The 19,056-nt window shown below is 28.1% G+C and overlaps 1 pseudogene; it reads left to right on the forward strand.

Moving 5' to 3' along the window:
* Positions 1-7,662: 7,662 nt before the first annotated feature.
* On the forward strand, positions 7,663-18,265 carry LOC112592810 (annotated as a pseudogene).
* Positions 18,266-19,056: the final 791 nt, after the last annotated feature.

A 19,056-nucleotide genomic window follows, 5' to 3' on the forward strand; every position in this document is an offset into this window, starting at 1 on the left:
TGACTATCATCCGAAGGAAACCATCGATTTTAGACGAAGAAAATACTAATCAAGACCGCTCAGTTTGATCCGGAACAGTGTGATAGATCGAGTGTTTGTTTGATCGCGGTTACCAAATAAAATGTTCTAATGTAGGAGGGTTCTTGTGATTTTTCTCAACATTTCCAGAAAACTGTAGAAAAGCGACTCTGGGTACATACTCCGTTGAGGTGCTATATATACACACGAATGCCGAGTGTTTAATGTATATTATATTGTACTAACCAGTCAAGTAGTGTACTACCTAGTCAAATTATATGGTACAACGACTATGTAATATAATCGACCAATGTTAAGACGGCGTGATACACTCGATCGACACGATCAGTTGTACCTGTACCTGAGTATTGTTTTCTATACAAAAACGTATTAGGTACTTGCGCATGAAATGTTAAGTGCATAAACAATTAAGTTTGTGGACAGAGATTAACTCGTTTTACCTTAAATTAAAAAAAAAAGTTCTAAATTAATAGGAAAAAACCATCTACGTGATGAATATAATATTTTTATACTATCGGGATAAATTTTCATATACTTAATAATTAATTTTAAAATTGAGTAAAGAAAAAATATATTGTTACACGCGTTTTTTTTTTTTTTTTAAACGATTCTATCGAAAACCAACAACCGCTACGTGACTTTGGTATTTTATGTTAAATAAAGCAAGATACGATATTTTTAGATAAAACATAAAAACCCTAAAGGCTTAAATTCTTATCCAAAAAAGCTTACAATATAATAAATTTAAACTATAGAAAATCATTCTATACAGGTAAAATATTATGTAACACGTTTTAACATGGAGATGGAGACTTATGAATTATTTAAACTTAATATTACATAATGTTTGGAAATATTTATATACATTCTGATATTTAAGTTGTCGGTTTTTTTCTTAGTAAAACATATTTAAAAAAAAATGAAACAAAAAAATCACTTTATAGTTTTATTTGTTTAAGTATCATTGTATTATATTATGTTGAGTCGTTTAAATTAGTTTTAAGTAGCAAAGTTCATTTCCCTTATAAATCAATTGTATCATTTTTACATGTATAATTTGGATTCAAATATACTAAATATACTATATACTTACATAGTGGTTTTACCAAGCAAAAAAATTATAAAATTATATTATATTTTTGCTTAAGAATAAAATATATTTTAGTTATTTTGTTGAAATAAAAATATTTATAATATCCTGAAAATATAACATTTAGGTTATTACATATTAACAATTTAAAAAAAAAAAAAGATAAAAGTATAATCTTCTTAATATTTTTAAGCTATTAAGCAATTTAAATATTTAAAGAATTTTTTTTTTTAAATGAGCAATCTGTATTTTATAGACAAAACTAAATGTTGTCATACTTAATCTTATTATAATCATTGTTAACTATTAGTAATAATATGCACGTACGAATGTAGTAAAACAAAATACTATAGTTGACAGTTTGATATAAAACCAAAAACGATTTTTTGATAAGTAGGATTAAAAAAATGTTTAAGTTTTCTTTACGGTGTGTTTGATATTTTGAAACTAATAATACCGAATGATGATAATATTTGCACGCATACAATGTGTAGAAAACAATTTCTAGCTGTGTTTGAAGAATGCCAATTGAATGCCTAAACATCACTGATCATAAATAATCGAGTAACGACGTCAAAATTAACACGTTTTATCCATAAATATTAAAACTTTAAAATGTATTAATTAAAAATTCTTTTGGTAAATAGTGTATTATATTTTAAGATGAATATTTTAAATATGTGTATAATTTATTATAAAATGTCACAAATATTTCGATAGAATTCGTGACGAAAAATGAAAATTTATCATCTACTCACTTTAAAGGTAGAGTGTAAATATGTATTGTTTAGGTACTTTCGTAATTTTAATCAACTACAAATCCAAGTGTATGTTTTCAATCAGTTTCAACAAATAATAATAATTTTATGTTTAAAATGAAAATAAATAAGCGATGTGCTTCTTTTGTTGCATTCCACATTTAAGAGTCGATATGGTTAAATAATACATAGTATAAGACATAGTTATATTCCAAGTGATTTTTTTTAGAAATAAACACTTATTTCATTCAAAAGTATCAATATCTAAATATTTTTTTTTTATAATTAATTTAAAGTCATTATTATTTTTTGAGTTTCTTACTTTTTTGAAAAGCAATATAATTAAATTTACAATTTCATATTTCAAAGCACAATATTCTACTTAATAATTATATATTACTTTAATTTAAACAAGTTGTTATAGATGTAAAAATATATATTATTTTTCTTTGAAACGTTGTTTTGTAATAACTTAAAGTTGTAAAAATAAATATTTCTATAAACGTAAGAACGTTAAGAGAAAATCAGCGTTTGCCTTCGAAGAATCGCTCTGTATTATTGCAATATTTAATATTATACATATTAAGATCTTGGAATTTTTTGCGTGAACTAGTTTTAGCGTAAATGACTTGTAAAAAAATATTTAATATACAAAAAATATCAGTTAATTAAAAAATACAATTGAAAATTTATAATTTTATTGATAATCTTGCTGAAAAATTTGTATGAATAAATATTATGTGTTATGTTTCATAAATATGTTAAATTATGTCGTGTGTCTAATTATTGAACTATTTTTGGTAACCTTTTGTCTGTGTCATATATGTTTTGAGCTTTTTAGGAGAACTTCTTTATAATTTCAATTGAAATAAATATGTATCTCTTATAGCTTGAATTCTTCTTAAGTACATTATAAATTAACATAACGTAGAATGGACTATTCCAATTTCAACATTTATTCTTCGTTTGGTACTGTTGGCAGCCTCTGCGTGATTATTTGTTCTGTTCTGTGAATACTATTTAGTACTCGCTCATTTAAATTCCAAATTGATGGTAGAAATTTAGCGGGTCTCCATCCACGTCTATTTAGATTTAATCTTCTGACATAATTATCTTCGAACCATTCAAACAAGGGTTGAAGTTCTCGTGGTAAATATGGTAAATATGCATTCAACGCGTCGATTGCTATGTCAATATTATTGATGCAAACAAATACAATTGTAATTATTATTATAATAGAAATAGAAAAATCTGCATCGTTATTATATTTTGATACAAGATGCAATTCATCAATTTTCTTTTCAAATTTATTGTGAGATAAAAGAAACAATCGAAAATAATAATATTCAGGAAATGTTTTTCATCGTATTTATAACAGTTAATTTAAATTCTAATGATATGGATTTAAGTTTTAACTCAGAATATAGACTTATCGCAGCATTTTAAAAAGTTTTTCAAACATTTTTATAAATTTATCGGACAGTAATGTATAATATATAATAGTGTGCACATTATTTAAATAATCGGCAAATATAACGTAAATTTGAGTAAAAATTAAAAGTTCAATTTTAAAAGTTCAATTTTCTACCATGTCTTAGAATTTCGTAAAATATTCAAGTACCGACGTCTTCCAAAAACTAAAGTTATTCGTAACTTAAATCTAACCAACTATTGGCTAATAAAAATTGTTCTACATGATACATGTATGCACTTCAGGCGTTTTTTTAAGCTGTTAGATCCTTTGAATTCTCCAAATGAAGAGCTAACTATTCATTTATAATATTTACATTTTATCTGAAGTACATTTTTTAATTAGTAAAAATAAAAAACATAGAGATACCTGGTTATTGCTCCGAAATTACATTTTTTTTTTTATATTATGACTTAACAATAATTATTCAAAATGAAAATGTAATCATAAATAATACAAAATAGTGCAGCTTTAAAACTATGTATTGCAAACTATAATTTACAAGTTTACAGCAAGAAAAACAATATTTTCTTGATTTTTAATAATAAATTAAATAAAAGATGTGGAGGTACCAGGTTATTGCATCAAAACTCACGTTTTCTCCTTATTTTTTGTTTTTTCTGCATTTTTTAAAATTATTAGGTATTTTGATTTTTGACTTCTGTCCTGGTGGGATATATTTTGTTGTCAAGTATTGAACATCCCGAAATTTAGCTCTCTGGGAAAATTCAATACTGTAGAGTTTTTTTGTAAATGAAATTCTTCGAATCTTATTTGATTCTCGTATACACTATAAAATAAATATTCTTTTTTATATACAATACACTTATAAGCTATTATAAAAAACTTATAGTCTTCAAAGTTGTTTACAGTTTTCTTAAATAGTAGTTTTCTGTAATTCGAAAATCTAAAAAAACATATCTTGGAATACGTCTATAATATGGAATTTTTTCGATGTTTTTTTTTTTTAAATTCCTTTATTGAATTCTGGTAAATATATTCATTCAACTCTCCTCTTCTATTTTTTTATTAACTCGAAACATTGATTATACAGTAAAAAGCTATGATCCCGTTCTGGATACCGGTGTGTGATACTTTTTAAGTTGAAACATTTAGATTAAATTACTGTACAAAATATTGGAATAAGGCATTGCATTTGTTTTTTGAGCTTTAGTTGTCTGTAAATATATATATGAGTGTTTTAAATCTGAGGCAAATATATTTTTAAGAGAATGGTCAATGAAACTACTCGTAATAACATCGTTTTGACCTTTTTGCCTGTCAATTTGTCGCACATATAATAATAAGATTTACCAGTCTTTCCCAAATAAATACAAAAATTATAAACTTAATTATGGCGTTTATAAAATACATTTTCATATGAAATGGCACATTTTGTTGAAAGTCAAAACTTAATTATTTGATTTCTTTATTTGATTTGGATTTTTCAACAAATGGTTTTAAGTCCGTATAAATTACCTCTGCTTCTCTTATATGCATTTCTTTTTTATTTAAAATTGCCATTTTATTTTTGGAACAGTTCCGTGGTCACTTAAATTTTTAAATGATTACTAGTTTGACACGTGTCAGATGTTACTTTTGAAGTATTCAGAAAAATAATCATATTTAACGATTGGTTCAATATTTGTTTCGCCTCTTTGTATCAATTCAGATTTTTCTGGTTAACTTTTTTTTTAAATAAAGTTTATACATTTTAGAAATGTTAAGTTTAGGGGATAAAAAACTTTGAATTGTCAGATTGGCTGTAATAAGGCTGGAATTTTGAAAAACTGAAAATATATGCATTTACTTTATATATAATGTCAGTTGATATTTTATTTTGGCGTTTCACACGTTTGCACGTAAATCTTGTGGATTTGGCTTATTACTTTTTATATGGTTTAAAATTCTGTCTGCTTATGATTTTCCTATCCAAAACAAAGAACAAAAAATTATTTTACAAATTGAATTTAACAATTTTTAATTTGTTTTTAATTAAGTATATTTTATAGGTACTTGAAACTTATTTTCGAATTTTAAACATTCCTTTTACTTGAAGTCTATATATATTATTTACGCTAATTAGATCACATAAAAAAGTCTTCTTTTTCTTTATCACCTATTGCATTGAAAGCTTCAATTATTGGAAATTTATATGCATCAGTGATTTTAGTGAAACATTTATGTATACATTTTTATGCAGGACTAGTCACACGTTTTGGTACTATATTTTTTATATAAATACTTTTATATTCCTCACCTGTGGCTCTTTGTTTTTTTACTATATTTCTTTTTGCGAAATTTGTTTTTCTTTTCTTAGAATTTGTTGTTGTTACTTTATTAGTTATTCCTTCATCGGAATCGTTATTACTAGTACATTAAATTATATTGGAACTATCTAACTGCTTTTCACATTCAACATCAGAGTTTAAATATAAAAGTCCCCCCCCCCCGCCCAATTATCAGTGTCGAATCCAATCCTCATCTGTCAATTTCGACGTGCTTACTTTTGATTATTGGGTTATTTTGATTATCCGGCCAGTACAAATAAATGGTGAATCTTTATATATTATTAGGTATATTATGCATTTTTATATTTTATTACTCAATTACTAGGTAGCAGGTACCTACTAAATCATTTTATTTAATGATATTTTTATTTTATTTTATAAATGGTAATAAATTATTAACATTAATAACTTTTTTTTTTTGTTTGTACTTAAGTTATTTAAAATTACGAATTACTTATTTTCCAAGTCACTAACATTTAAATAGTAAATGCGCAATATATACGTAAAACTTAATAGCATTAACATGATTTATTTATAATTTCAACTTATTTATGTTTATTATATAACTTAATAAAAAATTACACCTACTGTAGCTGTTTCTGATAATCCGACCGGATATTCATTTATAACTTTTGAGGTTTCAGCCGCACGTCATGAAGATTCAATTAATTTTGAAACAATAAATAAAATTTAAAACTCACTGTTTGTATAAAAGATTTCAATAATTAATGTGACATGCAGTACCTGGCGAGCAACGTCCAGAGACTATAAATGATAAACTATTATCGCACGGCAGAAAAGAAACGACGAATGTTACTAAATACATTGCCAAAATCGTAGATAATCCAACTAACACAACGATAGAATGTGTATTGACTATTGACTGGTTAAGTTAAAATATTTATTTTAATATAATCTGAAACATTTACGCTAAAGTGGTCACTTTCAAACGTCCCATTATCTTATACATACATGAATAATAAAAAATACACTTTATAATGGCAGATTTGAGTGAGACTAAAATCATAATGAAGAAATACATTTTAAAAACATGGGAGGGATGATGTCAAGTACGCTATTATTATTTATTTATAGCGAATAACAAATATATTAAACTCTGTAGGTACTCTTATATTAAATTTAATCTTTACAGATGACTATTGTCTTTCTTTTGCATCTTAAGATATTTATGTTTTACGAGATGAAACCAAAATATTTATACATTTATGTCAGTTATGGTGCTCTTTAAATAACGAAACACTAAAAGCTTCTGGTAAATGTCATTGTACGGTTATTGATTGTCATAAGATTCGATGCACCAGAGCTAATTTTAAGATGCTAATAATGTACTCGTTCATAGATTTATTTGTTTATTGCCATCTAGTCAGTCAAACAGTCAGTGGCCTACAGCAGTTAATAATATTTAAAAATTATCCTTCTGATGTTCACGTGTATTGCTAATCAAATAATATGATGTCGAATGGAATCATAGGACGGCGAACGACAATTATTCAGCTGTTTTAATCTAGCAAATACTTTATTGAATGATCAAAAATTGCACAGCAAATTTCATTCGCTATATTAATATATTGAAATATCCAACGGAGGATAAGTTATTTAAACATCTTGCATATTTATCCAAACAGGTATTAATGTTATTATGTATTAGAAAGTCTACCGATCAAAATATATTCTGATATACACTATTGTCATACAATTATATTATTGTTAATAGAATTCGGTTTTGAAAAACATAATTCAGTTATTATTAGCCGATATTCTTCTTTTATAATCAAAATAAAACAAGTGTGTAATTTACATAGATATTATATTGTTAGTATAATGTCTATGGTAATTTATTTTCTCTATCGTGGTTTTTAATAATTAACTGGCGCACTGTTGTTATGTCTTAATCAATATTTTAAAAGCTATAGTTTTTTTTTCGTTATAAATTATCTACAAGCGTTACTGACTTTAATTTTCATTTTTTTTAAAATTTTTTTTAGCACAAATATGAATATTAATGTAAGTTTGGACGATCATCAAGACCTCCAAAATATAAATAATATTTTGGTGAAATTAATAAAAAAATGTTCGGTATTTTTATCGGCCAATGATGACATTCAACTGAGACAAAAAAATAAGTGATTTGAACGGGTTGTATGCAATGTGGATTAATGATACCGATGAAGGTGAATTATTTTAATTACTGGTATATTTTAATTTTTCTACCTATATTGTTGAACGTGGACTTAAGATGACACCATACCCGCATGTGTTTTCGTTTTTCAAGTACGTAACATAGCAAATTTGCGCTCAACAAATCGCGTTAAGCTCAGTTGGTTTAAAAATTAAAATTAAAAAGAATCAACCTATTATGAAACTTGAAGGTGAGAACATTACTCGTGTTCGTTTCTGTGTTATTTAGTTCTTGCTAAAAAATTGAACAATCGTAAAAAAACCAAAATACGAACATAGATAATGTTCTCACCTTCAAGTTTCATAATAGGTCGATTCTCTTTAATTTTCAAACTAACTGAACTAAATGCGATCTGCTGAGCGTAGATTTGCTATGTTACGTACTAGTAAAACGGAGACAACACATGCGGGTATAGTGTCCTCTTAAAGCATTTATTTTCAAACAAATATAACTTATGATTTAAATACTTGAAAAAATCCCACGTGAACGATAAGCGTTCAATAACAAATCAATAAATAAAGAGGTTCTTGAAATTTTTCGAGCATTAGCCACAAAAATAAAAAAAGCGGTATTAAGACCAATAAGTTTCTTGCACCATTTCAAATATAAAGTTAAATTTTTTAAATATATAAATATATAAGAGCATTTGTGTGTGTATCTTAATAATAATTAGCAATTTAAAAGCACTGTTTTTAAGCTATAAACTTAAAATAAAACATCCTCAAATCATCAAAAATCATAACAGAAACAAACCTCTCGTTAAAAACAAACACTGTTATAATATGATTAATAATTATAAATTATGTAACTGAATTTATGTATATTTTTTGAATTCTGTTAATAACCTAATTTAATTTCTTTAAATATTAATATGCCACATTTAGATACCATGAATAGCTTTCTTAAAAAAAAAAAAAAAATATTTTTTAGATTCAAAAGCGTTACTATTTTGGATATATGTTAAACTAAGTTTTTGTTTAAATTGTCAATGAGTTTAAATTTAAATAGACCAGTATTTTTTTAGTCTTGATGTTTTTAAAATATCATTGTGTAGAAAAATTATGATTAAAGTAATAGCTTAAAGTTTTCGCAGTTAATATTTTTGAATAAAAACCAAAATAATATCATTAGGTTTGCTAAATTTTTCTTAAAAATACCTGAATGTAATTAATAATTATCAGAAACACTGTAATTAATCTTCAATCCTTAAGTATTGAAATAAATATTTTATGGATTTTTATCTACAAAATAATTTTCAAACATTTCTGGTTTTGTTGAATTTTGTCAAAGTTTTAAATTTAAAACTCCAAATGTATATGAAAAAAGTTGTGACGATACACTTATTTTTGGGTAATTTATTTACGTTTATTTCCTTTGTTTAATTACAACAATGTAGAAGAACAAAATGTTTTTTGTCAAAAACTGGTGTTCCATAATATTTCCATTTTTCTACTGTTTTTCTTTCTTTTTTGCGATATTTTAATAAAGTTCTGGGAATTTTCATGCTTTTGATTCTCGAAATTACGCACAATTTTATTTTTTAGTCATTTCATTACAATTATCTATAAGTAATCAAAAATGAACCATTATATCTTAATAAATAATTAATTTATATACAAATTATAATGTATTAATATTTATGCAATAATCATAATAATTTCTAATAAATCAATGAAAATTATATTCTAAAAAAAAATATTATTAAAATAATGTGAAGGAAATCAAGAAAATTTAATAACACATTTTAACAAGAGAAAAAATTTTGTTTAACTATAACTCTGAATCCATAAGGTAGCTATGGTAATTTCTAAATTACCTTTCCCAAGTAATTAATTCTTATTTTGTAAATAAATTTGAATAGAGAATGGGTTTTCTAGAAAAATTTGAATTATTCACGAAGTGTATACGATTTGTTATAAAATTAAAGTACATACCAAGTGTTCCACAAAACCAAATGTCTCAAAAAAAACGTTTAAATATATATTTATTTATATTATAAGTTATATTCAACTTTGTAGATGTAAGTTCTGTATTTTCAAAATTTAATTGAATGTACTAAAGGTGTCAGTGGTAAGCGAATACATTTTTTTGGTTTGAAATAGTAAGGTATTAAATACATTTTGAGAAAAATTATAACTCAAAGATAATGTTTAAATATATTAACGTATATTACTATCCGTATCGTAAAATCTTATTATTTATTTTCAAAATATTTTAATATACATACAATATACATACAGACACACACACACATTTGTATATGTATACTTTATGATCACTTAATGTTCGAAAAATGTCTTAGAAATACATTATTCGTAAAACCCATATCTGTTTGGAATCGTTTTCGAATGCGACGGTGATTGCTTTCAAAACAATAATAACATACAGCACTGGCAGTCTCTGAGGACGAAGTAATACCCCACTTAGATATCTCTCGGGATGAATGGAGGCTCAGCGACCTGAATGGTGGTAATTTAAAACTTATCCAGTTCTAGGTAGACCAAAATATATTCACAATAGGTGATAGCCATTCGTGGGCAATAAGTCATTCTTGATGACTAGATGAAAATATGACAAATCCCCAGTTCCAGAATCGAGGGTTTTGCCAAAAAACAAACCGGACATGGCGTCCCCCGTGACATGACTATCTAGGATTTGCTTTAAGGAAAATAAATCGAAATATATTTTACATTTTCGACTACATAGTACTTCAGTAGGTGTAATAAAATACGAAACATTAATAGTGTACCCAAAACTGAATCGTGCCATTGTTATAATCTCTGTGATCAGCGATCGGTTGTACCTATATACTTATTTTTCATCCTTTAATAACAATAAATGTAAATGTGTACACTTCTAAAAAATCTCGTACAATATTTCTGTACACTTACTATACAATGATTATAAATTTCGACGTGAATCCTAGAGTTATATCTTTACCATTGTCTATACACATAGTAATACTACCATAGACGGTCGTCGTCGTCATACACGTAGTTGCAGGTTTTAACGTCGTTAGGAGATGATAAGTTTGGTGATTCAAACTTGTCTTAATGGGGTAAACAATTGTTTAACACTTAGCTGTTTGAAACAAAATCAAAATATAGAACTAAGAATAATTACAATTTGAGTGCTTGAAAATATATTCATGAAGTTTAACCAGGCAAGATTGTTTTGAGTACATATTTAACTGTTTTATACATTCATAAATAGATATATTCATAGAAGTCAATAAGTCAAATAGATAATCAAAAGTTTGTTGTAAAATCAAGACGAATAGTTTTTCATGTACACATTTATCATTTTAGTTAACACGTTTATTAGCTTACTTATTTGAATGGTTATATGATATTGGTGATTTCTACTTACAAGTTATAATATTACAGGACTATATTATTATTAAATTTCTCTCATAAGAAACGTAAATTAAAAATTATTATATTTTTAAAAGGGGATTTTTTTTTACTGGGGAGATAATAAATCTTATAAATATCTCTATTTAAAATAATAGTCATATTTTTTCTATTGCAATTCAGTAAAACTATATTGTAAAAATATAACAATGTTCGCATGAAAGGTTATACTAATTAAATATTATTGTGAAAGATAATCATTTTTTATTATTTTTCGTGTCTTTTATACATTTTTTGCTAGTCAGTAAAAATACTTAGATTTTCAATTTTGAAGGTTGTTTTTAGTAAAAAATTTGATCTAGTTGATATTTTAGAGGGAGGGGTGTCAACAAATGAAATTTAATTAACAGAGAAATTGGAGAAAAAATATTATACGATAACCAGATTTTTTACTAAATTTTTTTTTTGATGTCATTTAAACGCTAAATATAACCATAGAAATACATAAAATATGTATATTATGAATATAATACTTCGTAGTTTTCTCAAAATTTTTATATTAGCATTTTATACATGATACAGTTTACAAAACATTAAAATATTTTAGTGTAAAATTATTAATTTGTTCACTTTTAGAACATTTTATTAATTAACATTTTATAATAATTTTGCTGTAAAATAGGTGTAATTGAGGAGTAAGTCACTAGTCACTATATTCTATGTGCTAAATTTGAATTTAATAATAAATGATTGCGTACGAAAAATACTTCTAAGCGAGACGGTTTATCTGTCAGCTTTAATAAACTAAGTAAATTTTATGATATATTTATATTGCTATTAAACTAATTTATTATGCTATTAGTAATATAGTAGGTTGAATATATTTTTTCCAAAAACACTGTATTGAACAACTAAATTGTGTGTATAAAATATAATAATACGCGTTAAAAAATTTTTAAATTCCAAAAAAAATAACTAAATTTGTTATTTTTCGTTTAAATATATAATTTTATCCATGTTTAAGCTTAAAATTTTCATTAAAAACAGTGTGTTTATATTTTTTAGATTTATTGTTTAGAGTATAAACAAACCATGATAAATATTGATTGAATTTTCAAGATTTTTGAGCTGGTAAAAAAAAATGTATATTGACATTTATAGAAAAAAAAATTAAATTAAAAATATATTTGAAAAGCTTAAATAGAATCAAACTATTTTATATTTAATTAATTTATTTTATAAATTCATTAAAATTTAAATTCAGATGATACTTATAAAAAATATTTGTTGACGTTGGCTCAACTTTTTTTTTTTAATTTTTGTGATAAATATAATAAAGAACTTTATATTACATTTTCAAATTTTTTGATCCAATAAAATACTCGTATTTTTTAACTACGAATGGGAGAAAAAAAATTAAAAATATCAAAAATATCAATCATCTCAGAAAGAGTTAAATAATTTTTATAAATTGAATAATGCGAAATTTAATCACGTAGGTATTAACAAGTGCTAATTTTATGCAAATTGAAAGTATTTAAGATTTTGTGTTTTTCAGTTACACCAAAAGAAAAAACAAAATCGATTTTGTCAAATTACTGATCTTATGTAAAAATTTCAATTTTTCGTCAACTTTTTATGATTATTTAGAATAGTATTGTGAATATTTTAGATTTTACCACCTCTAGTGCCAATTAGTTCATACTTATTATCAAAACTGTCTCCAAAGTTGAATATCAAAGAAGTCCTATTGACTGAAAAGTCGATGACAAAGAATATAAAACGCACATTTAATTATAAATTCGATATATTCATTGTTCCATTACCAGTCTAAATTTATTAAAATTCAATGCAATTCTTATTCTAAGTTGTTATAATTGGAATCAAAAAATAAAGTTCAGTAATTCCACAAATATTTTTTAAGTATCTAGTGTTAAAAATTTGATGAAATTACACATAATTAATATAAAGATTTCTCATCAAATATTTTCATCATTTTTTTGTAACTCAAAACGGACAATTATTAGCACTTAAAACTTTCACCAATTTTTTTATGATAGCATATTATATTTACGGTAATATGGTAAAAGGTTCAAATTATTTCGATTCTTTTTATGGTTTTATACAAGGTTCTTCATAAAACGTTCATATATAAATAAAAATAAATGAGAAACGCATAAATAATGATTACTACAATATTATTTTATAAGCCTTTAGAACGTTTGAATTTTTATAAGTTCATCAAACTCGTGAAAATTTACAATTTATTTTGCAATCGAAAATGTATTCAATTTTTATAGGTAAGGCTTGAAAACGTGATATGAGACGCCTCGTAAGTATTAGTTCGTCGCGTAACCGAAAAATCTACAAATCATAAATCCACAGTTGTTCGTAGACGTTTTTAGTCGAGATTACAGCTTTAGTTTAGTTATTTTGTCGTAATTTAAAAACATTATTCGTAGGAACTCGCAACTCAAATTATTTTGTATTATTGTTGCTCGCGCATGTGACGTTTTCAAACGCATCGGCAAAGAGTAATCCGACTCACCGTATAGTATTTTACTCGTAGTGAAATAAATCATATCAACGGCAATACGTTAGTGCAATGGGATGGCGTGACAATAGCACCATCGAATAAATCGGCCGACAGATCGGTCGACTAGGTCGACGCAATTACGCCATCTGCGACACTGACGCGTTCCGCGTCCTGCACTTCGGTGTTGGGTTGTTCAGGTGTATGAAGGCGCGGGGCGATCGCACGAGCATTGTTGAATCCAAGTATACTTCAAGGGGGGAGGGCATTCGCGTCCCGTGACAAATACGACTTTCAACAGAGTGTTGGTACTTAATAATTATTAAATGTACAATAATTGCACAATACTCGTTACGATTGCCGCACCTAATATGTCTAAGTATTGTAAATCGATATGATAACTAATAACTAACAATAGCTGGGTAGGGGTATAATTCAAAACACTAAAATGTATCGCCATTCACAAATGAAAAAAAAAAAGCGAAATCCGTCCACATCCTCCCCCCCCCTCTCTACAGAGAAATTTTCGATTCAACACTGCACGCGAGTGGACACTCGCGACGTGTCGACAATATAGGTATACGCTTGGTCTGCGGCTCGCGTCGTACACCCCCTATGTTTACATCTCCTCCTTACTGCCCCAGTGATTGCGGCCACCTCGCTGATCACCGACTGTTGATTTGTCGGCAGATTATTCTGGCCGACGCGTCCGTCGCGGAAATGCCTGCGTCCAACGTGTTCCGGCCGCTGCCGCCGTCGTCGTACGCGGCGGCCGGCGACGACGAGTGCGGCGTGCAGGACGCCGGCGCCGTCGGGTTCGGTCCGGGCGCGGGGCCCGACGAGGCGGCCACACGGCGGCAACGGCGGCGGCCGAGTTCCAGCAGACGCCATGGCGTACCAGGCGTTCCGGGCGTTCGTCGACCGGTCGGCGTTCGACGGCCACGCGGCCGGCCCGCACCTGGGACGGCGGTTCGCGGCCGGCCTGGCGCACCACCAACGCGCGGCCGACGACGCCGTCGAGTGGTTGGCGTCGCGACACGGATGAACTCGCGTCCGGGAACGTGCCTGCCGGCCCGGGCCGGCGTGTGCTGGACGCGGCCGTCGACGAGCGCTGGCTGATTTCGCATGGATACGTGCCGCGGCACAACGGCGTCCCCGAGTTGCTCGACTTTCACGCCGACGCGGTCGTCTACGCGGACGTCGGCCGGCCGGCCGTCGAAAGGTGACCACACCGCGCTGCACCACCGTCCGACTCGGGTTTTCCCGTCGGCTTTCATAATACGCGTCGCGTCGCCGTGAAGGGGTGCCGGGTGAGGAGACACCCCTTCGTGCGGCAGACCGCCGCCGTCGGCCGAAACGTTTGTACGCCGTACGGTGGTGGTTACAGGTTTCAGATTTGCTTGCGCTAAAACGGCGGGCGCGCGTACGACCAACCGGCCCGAGGTCTTCGAAACGCGTTTGGTCTTGAAACGATATATTTTGAATCTTTCACGAACAGAACAGAAACGGAATGCGTTAGGTTAGACGCGCGTGTCGAATCGATAACACATAACTATACGTACCTATACAATGTACAGCCAGTACCCGTTGCATCCGCGTGCGATCGAACGGGGTGTGCTCATAATATATAGTTTGTAAACGAACCGAGACTCTTGTTGTCTTAAACCTACGCGACGACGACGTGTCGTAGTGGAACAGCGAAAAATCACATAATTGTTAATATTTAAACCTAGGGGAATTGTTTGGATTTTGTCGTATTCCTAGAAATATAGGGAAAACGCGAATGAACGTCCCAAGTCGTAAACAAATCATCTAATACTTTAGACAAATTTTGTTTGGATAGTATATGCAACACGTTGATAGCGTATTAAGGGCAAATCAAAATAAAATACGCAGATCTGTCGAAATCCGAGCTCTATTTAGTACCTACCTTTGAGTTTTAAAACTAGTCAATTCTTTTAAATATTAAAATTAATGACACAAAACAATTTCAGTTGAAAGCAACTTGACAATGTCGGACGTGTGTAATACGATGACGACTCACTGGCGTCTTCTTAATCGTTGTTGTTTGCTCGCCCGTCCATCAGTTATTTGTCCACGAATGCGTATTTGTTTATTTATCGTACTCTATGGGAGGTTATAAAATAAATATTAACAAACAATTTCTTTGTTGCGTTTTCGACCTTTTATTAGAACCTGCGGGGTTCAAAGTGAATATGTAATAAATTAATAATAATAATTGAATGATTTTGTTGGTATGTTTATAGTACTGTTATTCTGTTTTGTATAAAATAATAACGATATATTTTTCATTAATAAAAAAAATATTATTCATGTATAAAACTAGACACCACGTAATCACAGTGTCATGGTGTGGGAGACACCTATTAGAGTGGCTTGACGGAAAACGGTGATGTTGTTAACAATAATTTTTATAATATAGTTTCTACGTAGATGTATTATTTTAAAAATAAATTTTGACGATTAAGGATAAAAAAACAATTATACCTATAGGATAACCTAAAGGGTTTGAGTATTAACTTATTCAATATCGGTTATCATTTTGCATATATTAAATAATCATAATAATAAGTTATAAAAAATTTAAATAATTCTCTAAAAAAATACATGGTTGAAAATATATTTGTTTAAATTGCATGATTTATAGAAAAAATAATTAATAATTTAATAAAATAATAAACAAAAGAAGATAAAGGAGTTTTTTTAAGTGTAGGTACCTAAAAAGTCCGGGCTAGTGATCGGAATTATGCTTTATCACGGAGCAATGTCACTACTCACAAGATCAACTGACAATAATCCACTCATTGTTCAATCTTTTTGAATACATTTTTAATTCAAAATTCTCTCACCCTACTCACACAAATTTTTTTTTATCTACATTAGATATTCATTATATTTTAAGATGATATAAAATATGTATTAAATATATGATGATCGGTTTAGTACTATGACACTCTGTGGCATTATTTGCATTAATGTCTTCATACAAAACGTGTTTATCGTACCTCAGAAACTTAAAATATGTACATTTTATTTTGCATTTTAAAAATATTTATTATTATAGCTAGTTGGTATTTTTGGTACATTCGTTCGTTTTTTATTTTTAAAATAAGTTGTCTAGTGCATAAAATATTAAATCAATTGAAAAGCTATTATATTACTATTTTATTTTATTTGTTTTATTTCGTTTTTGTAAAAAAAAAAAAAAAAATGGTATAGAATATATTTTAAATGTTTTTAATGTATTTTTAAATTTATTTAATTTAATTTAATACCGAAGTATCATTCCTATTATGTGTATAGTGTGTAACTTTAATCTCGATAATATAATAATAAAAACAATTAATTTTTTTCTGTTGTGACATAGCTATCAAAAGTTTTGTTACGTTTACTCAAACACCAACATTTGTTTTCATTCAAGTCAAAGCTTATAGAATGTATAAGAGCTTTGAATAGTCAACACGAAGAATTCATTTCTGGAGTATTAGTATTCATTATGGACATCTGGAAAAGTCATAACGTGAAAACTATCGTTTTACTACGCACAATGATTGAATTGTACGACTGGTGCAACAAGGAAAATTGGATTCAATTGCAGTTGTTGGTTGTGAGCCACTTATCTAAATTTTTTAGTGACTATGATTTCCAGCTGGCCGAGGAATCGATGAACTTTTGGAATCGAATTCTGCACGAAAACCTTAAATATTGGCAAGGCAGGACAGATGATATCAGAGTCGTCGTGAACGCATTGAAAAAAGTAAAATCAAATGCTGATAACTTACCAAATTTAATGCTTTAGTATAATTTTAATAATGTATATGATCTCGTATAGTGTATTAATTGGTTGTAATAATTAATGCTGTATTGTACGCAATTTATGTATTTTTTTTTTCAATCATTAAACTTGTGTTTTTGAAAACTGATAATACAAATATAATACATATCATTATATTAATATGCATGATTGACGGTTTTAATTCCGATATATCGATACGCATATAATAATTATTTACGTGTGGAAAGTGAATTATTTAGTTTTTTTTTTCATAGTGATAAATTGGTAGTAAATAATTTAAATCTAGCCCTTTCTGTGGGCTGAAAAATACTAATAAATAGGAAAAACATAAGGCAAAATTGTTAATGCTTTTATATTGTATGCATTTATTTACTTGTTTCGTTTCAGACGTTTCAGTACAATTAAAAATTTCATAAGTTGTATATAAGTGTCAAAGTTCTTTAATTCATGTTATTTAATTTAACTTATAATACCTACTACAGAAATATTATACATTTGTTTAGGTGAAACGAACTCATTGGAACTCGGATTGTGTGATAATGGCAAATAACTTGATAAATATAATGGTAATGAAAAATGTGATAAAAGACAGTTGTGTGGAAGATCCGGAGGAGATGTTTCAGGAAGGGAAGTCTAAAGTGATAAATTATTGTGACTACATATCCCAGAAAATACTGAAACCATTGATAAATCCTTCAAAATCTACTGTTTAGCCTTATTCCAAGGTCGATACACGGTCAAGAAGCTTAAAGAAGCTTAAACAATAGATTGCGTAATAAATAATGTATAAAATGTAATGAAAAATAAAATTTAAATCCTAACTTTTTAAAAGTTCTTTTAATTAAAACCAAAATAGTTTTTTACGCATATTTTAAGAACCGTGCAAACATTGTGATATGTGTTTTTATATATTCGATTTAATCTCCTTATACCGAATCCGTATAAGTGATATCGTGTAACAGTTAAACGTCATGCAGTTTAAAAACTTTTTAATTGCCGAATTTAAGGATTTGAATAATATTAAAATTGTTTTCTTCATCTAGCAATCACATATTTTGTGGCTACTGGGTTTGAGCACAAAAATATACTATATATATGGTGATTTAATTATAAACAATTAAATAAATTATATTTTATATCAATGTATTTATTTACGTTGTTTTTTTTTTTTTTTAAACATTAGGTAGCTAACTAAAATTCCTACTGCATGATTGCTAAGTATCTACTGTAAAAACAGTTAACTCTAGATATATTTGATTTTACAAAAGTATTACGTAATGATAATTATAACTGCGCCCACAAAAGCCAGTATAAAATACTTGTTTTTAATGTACCTACCTATAAATAAAAAATATATTTTATTGAATACTAGAATACCTATATTATTTTCATTGCAATTTTTATTTAATTTAAACATATTATAATTTAAGTTAAATCTTATAATGTATTTTCCAGAGGAACTCAGTTTATATGATTTACTTATATTATCATATTATTTATATAT

This window comes from Melanaphis sacchari, unplaced genomic scaffold (genome assembly GCF_002803265.2).
Source record: "Melanaphis sacchari strain LSU unplaced genomic scaffold, SCAv2.0 Contig195_pilon_pilon, whole genome shotgun sequence".
Taxonomy (NCBI): Eukaryota; Metazoa; Arthropoda; class Insecta; order Hemiptera; family Aphididae; genus Melanaphis; species Melanaphis sacchari.